At 38.5% G+C, this 20,071-nt stretch overlaps 1 protein-coding gene and 1 pseudogene across 2 annotated transcripts in view; both read left to right on the plus strand.

The window, feature by feature from the left end:
• Positions 1-20,071, plus strand: part of RAB2A (RAB2A, member RAS oncogene family) — an 89,364-nt gene that overhangs the window by 62,265 nt on the left and 7,028 nt on the right. The window lies entirely within an intron of this gene.
• LOC116642911 lies at positions 1,125-3,499 on the plus strand (annotated as a pseudogene). Its single transcript, XR_004301431.1, has one exon. The product of XR_004301431.1 is annotated as a high mobility group protein B1-like (transcript).

The raw sequence follows: 20,071 nt of genomic DNA on the forward strand, positions 1-20,071 counted from the left end.
GTTTAAATTTGATCTGGGCAGGAGTTTCCTATACTCATGAGAGAACTTAATTATGTAAATTAATTTGCTTCTCAGAAACCAAGGATATTAAGAAATAATCTTTTTTAATTCCATTTTTAAAAGATTCATAGACAAGCATTACATAATATAATCATCCATGAGATTTTACCTAAAAGCTAAAAATATTTCATGATCAAGTATTTTGAGAAGGTGGAGGACCATTTTGTGGTCCACAAAGGGCAAAATCAAATCTGAATCTCTATATGACTTAGGAACTGATTGAGCATGAAAGCAATAACCAAAGGGCTTCAGCATCTAGAAGAAGGGAGTAGACTTCCTTTCACCTCTTCCACCTGCCAAGTACAGCTAGAACTCTGAATATTGTATGTAAAACAATTGCAAGAAGACTGAAAGGCAGAGGGAAGAAGGTTGACCAGCTTAGAGGCCTTGGGGTCTGAGGAAGGTGACACAGCAGTGATTTCCCTTGGTTTTCTTCAGATTGGGTTCTAGAGAAACTGGCAATCCAGAAAAGCCAGCAGGTGCAGGTGGAAAAAAGAAGCCTACTTTCTAGCCAAAGGACCAGGAAAGCCTAGCAAGACAGAAAGCTTTTAGAAAATAACCATTCTACTATGGCCAAACAAGGCAGAAAAAATTATGGTGCTGCTTCTACCATCAGCTTACTTTAATGAGGTTTTCCCGTACTCATCATTTTCTTGTGGGATTGGTGTCAGAGAAAGCCAGCAAAAGTATAGGTTTAAGTAAGATCCAGAGTCTCATAACACAGTACCCAAAATGTCCAGATATCATTATAAAATCGCTCTTCATACCCAGAACCAGAAAGATCTCAAACTGAATGGAAAAAAAAAAAAATCAATAGATGCTAATAGCAAGATGACAGAGATGTTAGAACTGACAAAGATTTTCTAGGCAACCATCATAAAAATGCCTCAACAAACAATTAGCATTGCCGGGCACCTGGGTGGCTCAGACGGTTAAGTGTCTGCCTTCGGCTCAGGTCATGATCCCAGGGTCCTGGGATCAAGCCCCACGTGGTCTCCCTGCTGACCGGGGAGCCTGCTTCTCCCTCTCCCTCTGCCTGCCGCTCCCCCTGCTTGTACTCTCTCTCTGTGTCAAATAAAAAATTAAAAATCTTAAAAAAAAAAAATTAGCATTCTTGAAACAAGTGAAAAGTAGTCTCAGCAAAAGTAATACAAGTAAGAAGAACCAGATAGAAATTTTAGAACAAAAAATATAATTAACATAAAAAAGGCTCAGTGGATGGGGTCAACAGCAGAATGAAGGGGACAAAGGAAAGAAATAGTGAACTGGTTGATAGAAAAATAGAAATTACTCAGTCTATACTACAGAGAGAAAATAGACTGGGAAAAAAAAATGAGCAGTGCATCAGGGACCTGTGGAACCATAACACAAACTCTTAACATTGTGTTATCAGATTCCTAGAAGGAAAGCAGAACGAAGATGGCTCTAAAATACTCAATGACCAAAAACTTGCCAAGTGTGGCAGAAGACATAAACCTAGATTTAAGAGGCTGAGCTAACTCCAAACAGGATAAAACCCAGATAAATCCATGCCACGCCAAACTTCTGTCCATGGTCAAATCTCTGAAAGCTAAAGACAAAGGAAAAATTACAAGAGCAGTAAGAAACTTACCAATTCAAATGACAGCAGTTTCTCATCAGAAACAGTGGAGGTCAGAAAGAAATACACAGCAATTTCAAGAGCTGAAAGAGAATAATTTTCAGGATGGTAGAACTAGCAAAAATACCTTTCAAGAATGAAGAAAAGTGAAAACATTATCAGGATGAAAGAAAGCTAAGAACTTATTAATAGCAGATCTACAAAACAATGGCTAATAGAAGTTATCTAACAGAAATGAAATAAAAGAAAGAATCTTTGAAGGAACACCAGTAACCAAAAGTATGGATAATTACGATAGATTTTTCTTAAAACATTTTAAGTCTTACAAATTATGTTTGACAAATGAAGCAGAACAATAATGTCTAATGTGTTCTTGATGTACGTACAGGAAATACCATGGTGAAGAAGGGGATATCAGGGGAGGTAAGGGTACTGTAATATACTATACTTCACCTGATTTGGTAAAATTGACAACACTGGTAGACTGTGATTAAGTTTTTTATATATATATATTAAGTCTTATGTATATAAATGCAATACCTGGAGTAACTACTAAAAAATATACAAAGAGATACACTAATAAACAATAGGTAAATCAGTATGAAACTTTTAAAAAGGTTCAAATTAACCCTCAGAAAGGTAAGAAAAAGAAAACCAAAGCCAGCCACAAAAAACAAAGTGGCAGATGTAAGCCCTCACATTGCAATAATGACATGAAATGTACATGATCTAAATACACAAATCAAAAAAAATTGGCAGAGAGGATTAAAAAACATGACCCAACTATATGGGTGTCTATAAGAAACTCACTTCAAATATAATGATACAGGCAAGTTGAAAAGAAAATTATTGGAAAAGATATATCATACAAACATTAATCAGAAGAAAGCAAGAGTGGCTCTATTTATATCAAATAAAGTAGACTTAAGACCAAAGAAAATTGCCAGAGACAGAGTGGGACATTATATGAGTCTGCCAGGAAGACATAGCAATCCTAAATATGTATATATCAAACAATAGAGCTGCAAGATATGTGAAGCAAAAACCAATAGAAATCTGGAACTAAACTAAACAGTGGAATTAAACTAGAAATCAGTAATAGTCTCCAATTATGATTATGGATTTGTCTATTTCTCCTTTCAGTTCTATTAGTCTGGTTATCAATAAGCGATAACTGGGAAAAAAATCTCCAAAGACTTGGAAACTAAACAACACACTTCTCTGTGTCTAGCAGACATCTTAAAGGAAACTTAAAAATACACTGAACAAATAATTAAACATGGGCAAAGGAGATCCTAAGAAGCCGAGAGGCAAAATGTCATCATACGCATTCTTTGTGCAAACTTGCCAAGAGGAGCACAAGAAGAAGCACCCAGATGGCTTCAGTCAACTTCTCAGAGTTTTCTAAGAAGTGCTCAGAAAGGTGGAAGACCATGTCTGCTAAAGAGAAAGGAAAATTTGAAGACATGGCAAAGGCAGACAAGGCCCGTTATGAAAGAGAAATGAAAACTTACATCCCCCCTAAAGGGGAAACAAAAAAGAAGTTCAGGGATCCCAATGCACCCTCCTTCGGCCTTTTTCTTGTTTTGTTCTGAGTATCGCCCAAAAATCAAAGGAGAACATCCTGGCCTATCCAGTGGTGATGTTGCAAAGAAATTGGGAGAGATGTGGAATAACACTGCTACAGATGACAAGCAGCCTTATGAAAAGAAGGCTGCTAAGCTGAAGGAAAAATATGAAAAGGATATTGCTGCATACCGAGCTAAAGGAAAGCCTGATGCGGCAAAAAAGGGAGTTGTCAAGGCTGAAAAGAGCAAGAAAAGGAAGAAGGGGCGCCTGGGTGGCTCAGTCGTTAAGCGTCTGCCTTCGACTCAGGTCATGATCCCAGGGTTCTGGGATCGAGCCCCACGTCGGGCTCCCTGCTCTGTGGGAAGCCTGCTTCTCCCTCTCTCTCTGCCTCTCCCCCTGCCTCTCCCACTACGTGTGCTCTCTCTCTGTATCTCAAATGAATAAATAAAATCTTTAAGAAAAAAAAAAAAGGAAGAGGAGGAAGATGAAGATGAAGAAGATGAGGAGGAGGAGTATGAGAAGATGAAGATGATGATAATGATGAATCAGTTGGTTCTAGCGCAGTTTTTTTTTTTCTTGTCTATAAAGCATTTAACCCCCCTGTACACAACTCACTCCTTTTAAAGAAAAAAATTGAAATGTAAGGCTGTGTAAGATTTGTTTTTAAACTGTACAGTGTCTTTCTTTGTATAGTTGACACATTACTGAATGTGTCTTTAGATAGCCCTGTCCTGGTGGTATTTTCAGTAGCCACTAACCTTGCCTGGTACAGTATGGGGGTTGTAAATTGGCATGGAAATTTAAAGCAGATTCTTGTTGGTGCACAGCACAAATTAGTTATATATGGGGATGGTAGTTTTTCATCTTCAGTTGTCTCTGATGCAGCTTCTACGAAATAATTGTTGTTCTGTTAACTGAATACCACTCTGTAATTGCAAAAAAAAAAAAGTTGCAGCTGTTCTGTTGACATTCTGAATGCTTCTAAGTAAATACAATATTTTTTATTAGAAAAAAAAAAACAAAACACTGAACTGGGCCAGGGTGGCTCAGTCGTTGGGCGTCTGCCTTCGGCTGGGGTTGTGATCCCGGAGTCCTGGATTCGAGCCCAGCGTAGGGCTCTGTGCTCCAGGGGAGGCCTGCTTCTCCCTCTCCCACTCCCCCTGCTTGTGTTCCCTCTCTCGCTGTCTCTCTCTCTGTCAAATAAATAAATAAAATCTTTTAAAAAAAAAATATTGAACTGAATGAAAATGAAACTATAGCATATCAGAAAGTAACAGGTAATTCAGGTACAGAGAGGGAAATGTATAGCATTAAATGCATACAATAGAATAGAAGTCTCAAAGCAAGAATCTTAGCTCCCACCTCAGAAACCCAAAGCAAATAGAAGAAACAATAAAGGTAAGAGCAGAAATCAGTGAAATTGAAAACAGGAAAATTATGATAGAGAAAATGAATGAAATACTGTGTTTTTTCAAGGTCATTAAAACTGAGAAACCTCTATCAAGATTGACCAAAGAGAGAAGGCAGAGATTACCAATATCAGGAACAAAACAGAACATAAAACTACAGATCTTGCAGACATCAAATGAATTACATAAAATGGACAAAAAAACACGGACTACTACAACTCACCTAATGTGAGATTATTATTTTTTTTTAATTTGACTCTTTTTTTTTTTTAAAGGTTTTATTTATTTGTCAGAGAAAGAGAGAGACTGAGCACAAGCAGGGGGAGCGGCAGGCAGGGGAAGAAGCAAACTCCCTTCTGAGCAGGGAGCCCGATGCGGTACTCGATTCCAGGACCCTGGGATCATGACCTGAGCCAAAGGCAGATGCTTAACCAACTGAGCCACCCAAGTGTCCCTGAGATAGATTATTTGAATAGTCCTATATAATTATGAAGGAAATTTGAATTCATAATTTTAAAATTCCCTAAAAGGAAATCTCTCTGTCCAGATGGTTTCACTGGAGAATTCTACCAAACATACAATCATTCATTCATTTATTTTTTTCTAAACATTTAAAGAAAGAATGAACACCAATTCTACAGCATCTTTTCCAAAAAAAAAAAAAGAAGAAATGGGACATTTCCCTATTTATTTTATGAAGCTTATATTACACTGATAACCAAAACCAAAGAAAGTACCAAAAAAAAGTACAGACTGATACCTCTTATTATGTATAAGCAGAATTCCTTAACAGAGTATCAACAAATAGAATTTCAACAATATATGAAATCATACCCATGTACATGCATAAAGTATATATATCGTGGCCAAATGGAATTTATTCCAGGGATGCAAGGCTGGTTCAGTATTTGAAAACCAGTCGATATAATCTCCATTTTAATTAGGTGAAGAAATAAAACCACATTGTAGCAATCAATGCAGAAAAAGCATTTGACAAAATTTAACACCTGTACGTGTTTTAAAACTTAAAAAAAAGGAATTGAAGAATACTTCCTCAGCTCGTTAGAAAGCATCTACAAGGGTGCCTGGGTGGCTCAGTCGTTGAGCGTCTGCCTTTGGCTCAGGTCATGATTCCAAGGTCCTGGGATCGAGTCCTGCATCGGGCTCCCTGCTCCGCGGGAAGCCTGCTTCTCCCTCTCCAGCTCCCCTTGCTTGTGTTTCCTCTCTGGCTCTCTCTCTCCCTGTCAAATAAATAAAATATTTTTTTAAAAAAAGCATCTACAAAACAACCCACAGCTAACATTACACTTATGATGAAAGGCTAAATGCTTTTAGTCCTTGATCAGGAACAAGGCAAGGATGTCTGCTCTCACCATTATTTAAGATATTGGTGGAAGTTCTAGTTAGTGCAATAAAGTAGGAAAGGGAAATAAAGGCAGACAACTCAGAAAGGAAGAAATAAAACTTTTTGTGACTGACATGATTGTCTCTAGGAAATCCCAAGGAATTTACACACACACACACAAACTAGTTAATAAATGAGTTCAAGAAAATTACAGGATACAGGGTGCCTGGGTGGCTCAGTCCTTAAGTGTCTGCCTTCGGCTCAGGTCATGATCCCAGGGTCCTGAGATTGAGCCCCACATCAGGCTCCTTGCTCCGTGGGAAACCTGCTTCTCCCTCTCCCACTCCCCCTGCTTGTGTTCCCTCTCTCAGTGTGTCTCTTTCTGTCAAATAAATAAATAAAATCTTAAAAAAAAAAAATTACAGGATACAAGACAAATATATAAAAATCTATTATATATATGGGGCTCCTGGCTGGCTCAGTCAGTAGAGCATGTGACTCTTGATCTCAGAGTTGTGAGTTTGAGCCCCATGTTGGGCACAGAGTTTACTTTTTTAAAAAATCTATTGTATTTGTGTATATAGCAATGAACACCAAAATTTAAAATACAATACCATCTATAATCACACAAAAAGAAAATGAAATACCTAGGTATAAATCTAAAAATAACATACAGAACAGGACATATATGCTAAAAACTGCAAAATGCTAATGAAAGAAAGATATAAATAAATGAAGAGATATACAATGTTTATTGTTTGGAGTACTCAATCTAATAAAGATGTCACTTCTTCACAGATTGATAGGTTTAACCCAATACCTATCAAAGTTCCAGTAAGATTTTTGGTAGCTATCTGACAGTATTATTATAAAATATAGATAGAGGGGCAAAGGACCTGGAATAGCTAAAACAATTTTGAAAAAGAATAAAGTAGGGGAATCACTCTTTGATTTCAAGCCTTAACGTAGACTGTGTGATATCAGTAAAGGAATAGATACTTAACAGCAGTGGGACAGAATAGAGAAACAATAAATAGACCCACACAGATATGCCCAAATAATTTAACAGAGGTGCAGAAACAACTCATAGAGGAAGATAAGCATTTCAGTAAATGGTGCTCCAGCAATTGGACATTCATAGACAAAATAAATGAACCTGAGTCTCACACCTTATACAAAAACTAAAAACAGATCATGGAGTTAAATATAAAACATTTAGCTATTTATCTTTTGGGGGGGGAGGAGAAAGTCTTCAGGATGTAGTGATAGACATGCTTGTCACTAAAAGCATGATCCATAAAAGGAAAAATTGATAAGTTTGCCTTTTCAAACTTTTGCTCTATGAATGAGCCTGGTAAAAAGATGAAAATGCAGGCTACAGACTGGGAGAAAATACTTGTAAACCAAATACCAACAAAGGACTAGTATCTAGAATAAAAAACTCGCAAAACTCAATAGTTTAAAAAAAAAAAATCAATCCAATTAGAAAGCGGGCAAAAGACATGACCAGAGATTTCATCAAAAAGGACATATAAGAGGCATATAAGCACTCGAAAAGATACTCAACATCAACCAGCTGTTAGGAAAATGCAACTTAAGACCTCCATGAGATATCACTATACGTCCGTCAGAATGGCTAAAATTAAAAAAAGTGACAACACCAAATGCTGGCAAGGATATGGAGAAACTAGATCACTCATACATTGCTGGTGGGAATGTAAAATGATAGGGCCACTCTAGAAACAGTTTGACAGTTTCTTTAAAAACTGTACATTCAGGGACACCTAACTGGCTCAGTCAGTAGCGCATGCAACTCTTGACCTCGGGGTCATGAGTTCAGGCCCCACGTTTGGGGTGGAGTTTACATAATAAATAAAATGTTAAAAAAAAAAAAAGGAAAGAGAGAAACTAGACATTCACCTACCATGCTACCTAGCAGTTGCACGTCTGAGCATTTATCCCAGAGAAACAAAGATTTCTGTTTACCCAGAAACCAGTACACAGATGTTCATAGCATCTTTATTCACAGTATGGCCAAACAGTGAAAACAACCTAGATGTCCTACGGATGAATAGTTCGACAAAGTTACATAGTACATCCACACTACGGAATACTACTCAACAGTAAAAAGGGATGAACTATTGATACATGCAACAACCTAGATGAGTCTCCAGAAAACTATGCTTAGTGAATAAAGTCAAACCCAAAAGATTGCATACCATATGGTTCTATTTGTGACTTTCTTGAAATGACAAAATTAGAGAAATGGAGAACAGGTTAGTCATGGCCAGGTTTAAGAGGGGGTGTCAGAGTGGAAGGAAAGTGGGTATGTTTATAAAAAGACCAACACGAGGGATCCTTATAATGAAATGTTCTGTATCACTTATCAACATTTTGATTGTAACAATGTGCTATACGTTTCCAAGATACTACCATTAGAGGAAACCAGGTAAAGGTTACACAAGATCTCTCTGTATTCTCTCTTAAACCTGCATGTGAATCTATAGTTACCTCAGAAAGTTTGATCAGAACACAATAATAATAATAACCACACACAAACAACTTTAAAGTTAACCTGTTGTTAAAAATCACAGTGGCAGTTTTTTTTTAAATTAAAGATTAAGAAGCCTCACAGTTATATTATAATAAAATACCAGTGTGAGAGTATAGAGCATAGTTATAAAACCTTAAGTGATATTTTTTGAATTTACAAAGAACACAATTTCTTTTTCAAAATATTAAGTTACTAATTTTTTTTTAAGTATGGCTCTTTGGTGAGTCTCTGTCACATTTTTGCACAAAGCAAATTTTTTTTTTTTTTACAACAACCGGGTTTTTCCATGCTGAATATTATGTGTTTTAGCTTATGCCTAACAAATAATAAAGTCATTGTTGAGATTTTTATTATGCATACATAGACTTTCTTAGTAAGATTGTTCAGAAGTAACTGAAGAAAATTATACTAATATTCATAAAAGAGACAGCTGAGCTATATAGAATAAGAAAGACCTGGTTGGAAGATAATAATGAGTTTTATGTGGAGCAAAGTAACTAAGGGAAGAACTCCAAAATTGGGCAAAACATGAGATGTTTTGCACTTTCATAAATAATCTAGTATTTTTTTTTAAACAAACTGACTTCATTCATGACCTTTGTGCATGTCAGACGTTAAAACCCAATTAAGTACATCATTAAGTAATGAGCATTTATATGACAGTATATGTTTATGCATTAGTTTATTTTTCTACATCACCCATATTAAAGCATTTTGGTCAGTTCACAGTAAGGTTGGTGGTGCTATTTTAAATCAATTTAAATAGTTGTCACCACTTAAAAAAGTAAAAAGGTAAATCCATATATCTACCATCTATCATCTGGCTTCAGAAGTTATCACCATTTTGATGATGTTTTTTATTATGTCCTCTTTTTTTTTTTTTAAAGGAAATTCCAGAAATATTTTACCTATAAATATTTCAGTGGCAGTAATTTAAAAAACATAACCATGATACATTGTCCTATACTGTACTCACCTTTGTGATGATGTGAGACAGTACAATGCCTGTGTTATAAGATGAAATGAGGTGCATGACGTAGGCATTGTGGTGTAGCGTTAGGCTGCTCTTGACCTAACTGTACATCAGAAGGAGGATCATCTGCTTGTGGAGCATGGTTGACCGAGGGTAATAGAAACCATGGAAAGCAGAACCATGGATAAGGGGGACTACTGTATGTTAAAAGATAGAATGATTTATACAGAGCCAGTGTCCTGATCATGGACCATTTGACTAAAAGTTCTTTTTAGAAATTTAAACCTAGGGGCACCTGGGTGGACCAGTCGGTTAAGCATCTGCCTTTGGCTCAGGTCATGATCCCAGTGTCCTGGGATTGAACCCTGCAGCGGGCTCCTTGCTCAGCTGGGAGTCTGCTGCTCCCCCTGCTTGTGCGCACGCGTGCTCACTTTCTCCCTCTCTCTGACAAATAAATGGAATCTTAAAAAAAAAAAAAAATTTTTTTAAACTACATCATTATTCATTAAGGTTAAACCTGATGGAGTGATGATTCCTTTCTGTTTATTAACTAGACCTGTTGCCTTTTGCTGTTATGCTGCAATCTGTTTTTATATTTTAATCAAGATCTAGTTACTATAGTGCAAGTAGAGACCATGAAGTTTTTTAACTCTTATACTTCCCTGGAAGAGATTGGTTAATTTGCAGCATCAGATGACAGCATTTTTCCAACATTAGTTGAGTTGTTGCTGGAAGTAAGTTTATTATTAGTCCATGGATTTACTACTCAGTTAAATGATTTCATCTATGAAGGGTCTTTTGAGGGGAAGAACAGCCAAACTGGTGTTAGAGAAAAATGCATAGGATAGCTCCCCACAACAAAGAATCGGTGTAAATATCAGTAGTATCGCGGTTGAAAAACACTGAGCCAGAATAACAGGATACAGTTAAAATCAGTGAAGTGAAGCACCAACAACTCTGTGTCATACATGCATCCTCTTTATTCATTTAGAAGTAGGTGGGATGGTGTATGATGATCTTCAAAATGCTTTATTTCAGAGGGCCTGGGTGGCTCGGTTAAGCGTCTGCCTTCGCCTCAGGTCATGAGGCCCCACGTCGGGCTCCCTGCTCAGGGGGGAGTTTTCTTGTCCTTCTACCCCTCCCCCCACCAATCATGCTCTTTCTCGCTTGTGCTCTCTCTCTCAAATAAATAAAATCTTCTTTAAAAATGCTTTATTTCAGAAGCGCCTGGGTGGCTTAGTTGATTAAGTATCCGACTTTTGATTTCAACTCAGGTCATGATCTCAGGGTCGTGAGATTGAGTCCCACATCAGGCTCCGTACTGGGCATGAGCCTGCCTGGGATTCTCACTCTCCCTTTCCCTCTGCCCCTCCTCCCTCAAAAAAATATTTTTCAAATTATTTTCTAGAGAGCATAAAAATAAAATACCTTAAAAATAAAATTCCTCAGACAAGATCTACTATTTATAAAATCATATATAACATTAATACCACACACATATAAACATTTATTATCTACACACAAACAGAAAGCTTTCTCCATGTAAAACCTCTCTGTTAGCAAACTACTATAGTATACAACTACTGTGTTTAAGTATATTGGTTTCCAAACTGTAAGTTACAATTTCTGAGTTACAAGTTATAATAAAGGAATTCATCCTTCCTGTGAAGTAGATTTTAGTCACTTCATAATACAACTTCGGATAGCTCTAAACGTGCTATTATAATTTGTCCTTTTTGTTATTCACTGAGGAAATACACCCATAAATGTGATAGTAGAAATACATCCCGGAGTTCATCCCCTAAATGTCAATGAAATCAGAAAGCCAATTTCAACCAAAATAGTCTTGTCTATATGGTATTCCCACGGTAATAGGAGACCAGAACTTAATTCTTTACATTTTCAGTTTCTAGTACTGATTTTTTAAACATGATACTTGGGTGCTATACACATATATTTGAGTTCATAGCATATGGAGGGAAAAACCCATTTAGTTGCGTATGGTTTATTCAAGTAATATTTACGCTGAGTATACAGAGCATTTATAGTGTCATTACATTTTAGGAAAATGAGATTTAGGCTCTTTTATCTCTGGCTGACAAAAAAGAAAAAAATTACTTTGACCTCCATTTTACTGAAGATTTTGCTGATAGGAAAATTAAGAATCAGCTATGTGACTGGCAGTAAATATTTTTGAATATTAGTTTTGATTTCTGTTTTCAACTGAGACCTGAAGGTCATTGAGGACACCAAGATATCATGTGTACCTGGTAACTGTCCTGGCTCCTCATGGAAACACCTCCTCAGCTGCCACCCTCTGGCAGATCATTCTAGAACCACAGCTTTGTTTAGTGTCCTACTCCGCGGTGTCCCAGGAAAATCTGGTCTCTGTGGTCTGCCCTGTGACAAACTGAGGCGTTGGTATGAAGGTTACATACAAGAAGCTCCTTCTGTCACTCGAATCCAGTGATGTGCACATATGTGGTGTCCGCATTTAGAAGAGTGTCTCATAAGTGGAAAATTTATTTCAGAAGAATTTTCAGGTGATTAAAACATGCCAAGTACCTGAAATAATGCTGTTGTATATTTGTATGGCATGTTGTCAGAAGTTCTTTCACATTTGTTATCCCCTTTCTATTGTGCCATACAGTAGAGAATAGCAGTATTGAAGACTATCCTATCCTTCTTTGAGGAGCATTAATTAAAATGAGCACCTCTATGGACACCTGGGTGGCGCAGTCGGTTAAGCATCTGCCTTCAGCCCAGGTCATCATCCTGGGGTCCAGGGATCGGGTGCTGCGTCAGGCTCCCTGCTCAGCAGGGAGTCTCCTTCTTCTTCCACCTCTGTCACTCCCCCTGCTTGTGCTCTCTCTCTCTGCTCTCAAATAAATAAAATCTTTTTAAAAAATAAAATAATAAAATGATCACCTCTGCATAGGGTTCCATGGTCAGACGTGTTTAGGAGGAGCTGGTGTGTATCTCCCTTGTAGAAAACCAGAATTCACAATAGTTTATTAGTTTCTGAGAACCCCCATTAAGAAGCTTGTTCAGTTTTATTTAACCTAGAGGTTTCCAGTGTGATTTAACCATTCTCCCCCCGAAAATGGGATAGGGGATATATAATATCTGAAAGAAGAACGTCTTTTTTATTTTGCTTATTCTCTTACTTCATGGTAACATATGGGTTGCAGTTGGTGGTGTGGAGATTGCTTTTTCCTTAGCTCAGAATATCTTATAAAAACATTCTTTTCCAGGGGGACCTGGCTGGCTCATTCAGTGGAGGATATGACTCTTGATCTTGGGGCCGTGAGTTCAAGCCCCACATTGGATGTAGAGCCTACTTTAAAAAATAAATAAATAAAAATAAACAATTTTTTCCCTCAAATCAGTTGTATTTAGAGCTGTGCTTCTCAAACATTAATATGCACGCAGATCACCTAGGAATCCTGTTAAAAGGAAGATTCTGATTCCATAGGTCAGGGGTGTGAGCTGAAAGCCTGCATTTGGAACCAGCTGTCTCGTGTTGTCCATGCTGCTCTCCTGGGCAGGCTTTGAGGAGTGTGGAGACTGAAGTTCCTTCAGCTCTGTTACCTAACAGAAGAACCTGAGAGACTACTGTCTTTTTCTGTTCCTCAGAAACATTCCTTCAAACGATTTCATCCTCTCCTTCTCTAGGCTATCAGCATATAATTACATAATCAAAGTTAAACCATTTTAAAACAAAAACCTGTCATTCCCAGTTCTGGATATGTTCTCTTCTAGTAAGATCCATCTCCATTTCCTCATTCTTTTTCACACCGCAGTTCACAGGTCAACTTCCTCTACCATGGCCAAGGTTACCCTGGACTTCCTAAAATTGCCTATCCTAACAAATACTTTTCTGTTCTTACCTTAAACAGTTCCTTCCGGATATTAGAATCTTCAGTAGCCTCTGTCCTGAAGTGTTTCTTTTTCCCTACCCCTTTATAGTCAATTATAATGACATTTATAATTCAGTGGTGAATATATATTGCTTTCCACTGTGTCTTGTTATTTCTACCTGTTAAATATCTCCCCAAGTCGTTCTCTTCTATCATTGCTCTTGGATTCCCTGTCTTAATTTTTCAATCCTCTAAATTGTTGCCTCTGAGATCTTCATAAAAATGAAAATTGAATGTCACTCCCCAATTTTATTAACACCATGTGTAGTGGGCTCCTCACAGCTTCAGAATCAAACTCATTAGCTTGGAAAACAAGTCCCCTTATTGGCCATCTCCTTACAGTGTGCTCTCTATATTATACTAAGAGCTCATCAGCTGGGTGGTGCTCTTTCAGCCCGCCTCTGCAGAAAGTATTCTCGACCCTTGAAATGCCCTTTCTTCCTACCTGATCCTTCAAGGATATAACAAAGTCTCATACCTCCTCTTGGAATGCCATGACACACAACACACCCTCCCTGCCCCCTCCACCACCAGCCACCACACACATGCACACATAGCAATTATATGCTCTCTTCTCTGTGTTCATTCCTAAATCTTCCTGAGCATGAATTTATCTTAGCACTCTGTCATGACGCTTGTTTTTCATGTTGGTTCAACATAAGGGCAGCATTCTTTGAAAACGGACTATCTTTTCATCTCTGCATTCCCAGCACCTAGCATAGTTTCTCCTCTGCAAAGTAGATAATAAATGTTTGGATGGTTAAGTATTTATTTAATTACTTCTCTCTTGTCCTTTTTCCTTCAGTCTTTAATCTTTTATGCTTTGGTCCCACTTGGTAATATGTAGGTGGAATTCTGTCCTAAACCTTCTTTGCTTCTAAGCATTCTAAAATTCATGAGATTTTTGAAAACCCAGAAGAACAGATTGGCTTCTCCTTTGATAGGAGCTTCCTTCAGTAGCTACCTAATGTCCTAGTAGTTGGAAAAGATTTTTTTTTAGACCCAGGAATAAATGTCACAAAGATTACATCAGGCTAGGAAAAATACCCCTTCCCAAAAGCCTCATGCTAACTTCATGAAAATTTCAGAATGCCCCAGAAGTGATGTATTACTGTATTATAATTATATATGTAACTCTGTTGTGTGTGTGTATGTAGTTACATATATCCTTCCCTGTCTTTCTCTGTGTATTTTCTCTATAGAGTAAAATTCCATTTTCTCAGAGTTGTATATTACCAAAACTCAGTATTATATTCCCTCTAGGATTCCAAAGGATTGTGGTGTGAATTGCGGTTAAACTTGCCATTTGCTTAACAGTTGTCTCCTTATCAGATATTCTCACTCTCTTAGCCATTTGATGGGTTATTTTTCCGTATGTTCATCAATTTTACTATGGGAACCCAGAAAAATACATACACATCAAACAATGTTGAGGCAAAAGTCTAATAACTTAAAATATCTTAAAAAAACACCTTAAGCTCTTGGGGTACCTGGCTGGCTCAGTCAGTGGAGCACTTGACTCTTGAACTCTGGGTTGTAAGTTTGAGCTTCACGTTGGGTGTAGAGATTACTTAATATCTTGAGGGGCACTTGGCTGGCTCAATTGGAAGAGCATGTGACTGATCTTCATCTTGGAGTCATGTGTTCGAGCCCCATGTTGGGTGTAGAGATGACATATTAAATGAATAAATAAACTTAAAAATCTTTAAATAAAATATCTTAAACTATTGAAAAATCAAGGCTGGCAATTCCTGGCTTAGCTGCTAAAGTACTAAAAGAGACAACCAAGGGCACCTGGGTGACTCAGTCAGTTAAGTGTCTGCCTTTGACTCAGGTCATGATTCCAGGGTCATACGATCAAGTCCCGCATCAGGCTCCCTGCTTGGCAGGGAATCTGCTTCTCCCTCTACCCCTCCCCCTTGTGTGTACGCGGGCTCTCTCTCTCTGCCTCATACTCTGTCTCAGGCACACTCTCGCTCAAATAAATAAAATCTAAGCAAAAACAAAAGATACAGCCAAGATAATAGTTGGAAAGCATAGTCAACTAGCTAGCTGGCCCTAAGACAGATTGCAGTAGCTTGCCGAACCATCTAAACTGACAGGATAGGTGGATTTCTATGTTTAGGGAAAACACATGACTTGTGTAACTAAGAACACCAATTTCAAGGCCCCTTGAATATGCTCGTGTCCTGTCCCAGTACCTCCAGACTTAATTTGCATTGAGAGCACATCTTTCTTGCCTTGGGCTGTATTAGAAGTGGTGGAACAGGTAATTCTATAAAGCTGGAATGTGGCGTAAACTGAAGGCTTTCTTGTCCCCTTCACCCTGTTCTCAGTGTCAAGGGTACCATACGAATTTTTCACTGGAAATTTGGCCTGACCGTATCAGGTTTCCAGCATCCTTGGAGGAGTGTTTAATAAATATTTATTACTCTCTTCCCCTAATGGGAAGATTTTGCTGATAGCATCAGTTTCTCCACCCCTTACTTGGCCATCACCCAACAGAACTTGGATCATCCAAGCCAAACTAACTTTGAAAGTTACATCTGCTTTCTCTACTAAACTAAGGTAGCTGAACATTACTGGAGAAAGTCCTGCTGTTATGTGCATATCACACACTTACATCCTCACACACTTATAGTGCATATTCATAGATAAGCACACAATTATCTAGATCACCAGCTACCAAGACCTTTCCACTTGTATCTGACATAAGCATTGGAATTCCATGTGTCTAAAATAAACTCTTCATTCTCTCCTTGAAACCTGATTTTTTACCTTTTTATTTTTTTTAAAGATTTATTCATTTGTTTTAGAGAGAGCACTAGCAGAGGGAGGGTCAGAGGAAGAGAGAGAGAGAGGCAGACTCCCCACTGATCGCGGAGCCTGACACGGGGCTCAGTCTCACAACCCTGAGATCATGACCTGAGCCAAAATCAAAGAGTTGGACGCTTAACTGACTGAGCCACCCAGGTGCCCCTCCTACTTTATGTATCTCAATTCATGGCATACCCTTCCGTGTCAGTCACTTTAGCCAAAAGTGGAGTCACCCTTAAATACCTTACCATTCTTTCCCTATTATTTACCAAGTCCTGTTAATTTCTCCAAAGTAGATACTAAGTTTGATCTTTGCTTTCCATTCTTGTTGCCACAGTTAATTTGTCAGGCCTTCATTTCTTAACTGGATTATTGTTTTAGACTCTGTACTGGTCTCCCCATGGCCAACCTTGCCTCCTTATAAATTCATCGTAAAATAAAATGAAAACATAAAAAAATGAAAATTCCTTTGAGTCGTGTTAAAGATAAGTGATCCTGATAAAGGGAAGATAAATGTGGGCAGAATGTCAGTCCTGCTAATCTTGCTTCTGCTGCAGTTGTGCATGGTCTCGGATAAGTCTTTTCTCCTTCTGCAGCTCAGTCCTATCTATAAAGTGAGAGTTACTGTAAATCAGTAGATTTAGCAGTGGCCCTCTTTCTTCTAATGAAACACAGGAAACTGTATGAAAGAAAAGCAGAATGGGATGCCATGGAAGATGAGGGGGGAAAGAGGGATTTCATTCTCCTTTTACTGGGTTCTCCCTACTTCCTACCTCATCCCAAGAGGTGGCCCCTGCAAGATGTCTGTGAGATACAATATGAAAGCCGTTGTATTGGATGATGTATGTATGAGTTCTCTCTTACTGAAACTAAATCAGATAGACTTTTTTTTTAAGATTTTATTTATTCATTTGACAGAGAGAGACGCAGTGAGAGAGGGAACACAAGCAAGGGGAGTAGAAGAGGGAGAAGCAGGCTTCCAGAGGAGCAGGGAGCCCGATGCGGGGCTCGATCCCAGGACCCTGGGATCATGACCTGAGCCGAAGGCAGACGCTTAACGACTGAGCCACCCAGGCGCCCCTAGACTTAGAGCATTTTAAAGGCAAAGAATTTGAAGGAGTTTGTGTTTAACTTCTAGTCTGGTGTTCGTTTCACAAGACTTTCTTGTCTTTGCATAATATTTAAGCAGTATCTCAATATAGTTTATTTTCAGGGCTCACTGTACACGTTGTATATTGCTAATCTACTTTTCTAATGTTTAGTTTTTATTTAACCAAGTTATTTTAATTCACTGAAGAATATTGGTTACCATTTTTTTTACCTTTTTTTTAAAGATTTTATTTGAGAGAGAGACAGAAAGAGTGAGAGATATAGCACGAGTGGGATGAGGGGCAGAGGGAGAAGTGGGCTCCCCGCTGAGCAAGGATCCCAATGCAGGAATCCATCCCAGGACTCTGGGATCGTGACCTGAGCCGAAGGCAGACGCTTAACCAACTGAGCCACCCAGGCACCCCTGATCACCATTTCTCTCCTTGATCCTGTCTGCCATGTTTCAGGACACATTCGCATTTCACATGTGTACCCTCTTTTGTTGTTCCCCACATATCATTGCACTCACACATTTATGATGCTGAAGGCTAACAAGCCATGAGTGCTTACCACTTGCTAAGCACTGTTCTCAGTGCTCTACACATTCATCCTCCCAACGATCCTATGAAGTAGGCACCGTATTATCCTCATGCTACAGAGAGGCTAAGCAGTGGGTCCAAAGCAACATATCTAGTAAGAGGTGGTGCTAGAGTTAGAACCTAAGACAGTCTGGTTCTAGAGCTCCACCCTTGGCCATTCTGTTAATCTTACAAGGATAATTTCATCCCACAGATCTTCTTGGAAGCAAATGAAAGAAAATTAAAATGAATTTCCTTACTTTTATACATATTTTGAATTTCTTGCAGAAATAATGAAAACCTATGTAAATGACTTAGCATAGTGACCAGCCCATTAGTGAGTACTTAGTAAATATTGGTTATTATTAGCATCGTCACATGGACACCTGTGATGTTCATAGCACTGATTAGGAATTGAGAAGAAAATTAAACAACATTTTAGTTACCTCACATTTTCCAGTTCTAAGGAAAAAACTAAAGAATCACTGATTTCACAGGGTACTTTGCTGTCTAGCATCTATCTGTTCAAGATGTTTATTTATTTAAAGACTTAATTTTATGCAATCTCTCCACCCAACATGGCGCTTGAACTCACAACCCTCTGATCAAGAGTCACATGCTCTACCAACTGAGCCAGCCAGGCGTACCCCTGTTCAAGACGTTTAAATGGAACTGAGATACTTTGATTTATTTGGAGTTCTTACCTATCAGATGTTACACTTTTTATCTTGCCACCAGGTGGCAGCATGTGACATAAAGAAATAATTTAGATCTTTTACTCTGTTGTAGACAATCTATTTTCAGTATTTTGCTTTAAAAACTGTTAAACCATAATAAAAATGAAACATTGTTCGGTGTTCCCCTTTGCCTCTGTTCTCTCTCCTCGGCTGTGAAGGAAGGTCCTCTAAGCACATTGTCCTTGGCCTACATCTAGACCTGCCTCAGTCCTGCCCTGCACACACTCTCCCTCTGTCAGTGCAGAAAGTTTCTTTTTCCTGCATCTTCAACAGAGATTTAAGCCCTTGTGCTTAGAATCTCCCAACTAAATTGTTGTAGTTCAGCAGCAGTAGGAACTTTATCCTCCTCTCCCCTGTATCTCTAATAGTACCTAGGGCTGTGCTGAGTCTAAGGTAACAATTTAATAGGTACCCCTGGGTGAATGACAAACGATAGGATATGCATCAGCTTGTGTGTTGAATATTTATTTGAATTATAATGCATTTATGATTCTTTGTGGTTATGTTTCTTTTAATTTTTGCTAGGGAAGTCACTGAAAACTGACTTAATTTTAGGTATTAGGACCATTCAGATGACTACTGCCCAGGGCTGAAAGATTAGTGTCTGAGCTGGAAGGCAGTTAATGGCCAATGCAGGTAAAGAACTGACCATGGCAATTAATCAAAGTAGGGCAAAGGGGAAGAGTTAATGGTGAAATGAGAGAGTCAGGCCTCTGATCCTGGAGTAGAGTCCTGCATGGGAAAGCAAGAGGCTCCCCAAATTAAATTGGCTACACAGAAATCTGTTTCTACTACGTAGTTGTAGATCTGCCTAGATATTGTTTCATGGTGCTAATAATGAAATCTTTTGACATCAGTTTCTCAGCAAATTTTTTTTTCCTGTTCTATAACCCATTTGTTAATACTCAGATTTGATTGTATTTGTGGAGTATAGAAGTATACAGTGTTTTTGCTTACAGTTCCAACTTACGTGTCACAAAACAGTGATCTTTAGGTTGTTATGCTTTGAAAGTATTGCACTAACTAATGCTAAAAATTTTCTGTAGGTGTGCCATCAACTTGCTTCATTTTTATGATAATAAAGAAATAAGTATTCCAGGTAGATTAATTTACCAGGTTACAGCCTCTCTCCTTAATGACATGGACCGTCATCATTAGCACTTGTACTCCGCCATCAGGAGCTGTTGAGTTGTCCACAAGTTTGCTGTCCCCACAGCTGCCGCCATGTGCAGGCTCCCCCATTGCCTCTGCCGCTAATACTGCACGGGTTCGTCCCGCCTACCACTCACAGACACGCCCTCATGCATGCTCCCCTTTTCTTTCCTTTCTTTCCTTTTTTTAAGATTTTATTTGTCAGAGAGAGCGAGAGCACAAGCAGGGAGCGGCAGGCAGAGGGAGAAGCAGACTCCCCCCTGAGCAG

This window comes from Phoca vitulina, unplaced genomic scaffold, assembly GCF_004348235.1.
Source record: "Phoca vitulina isolate PV1807 unplaced genomic scaffold, GSC_HSeal_1.0 scaffold25, whole genome shotgun sequence".
NCBI classification, from domain to species: domain Eukaryota; kingdom Metazoa; phylum Chordata; class Mammalia; order Carnivora; family Phocidae; genus Phoca; species Phoca vitulina.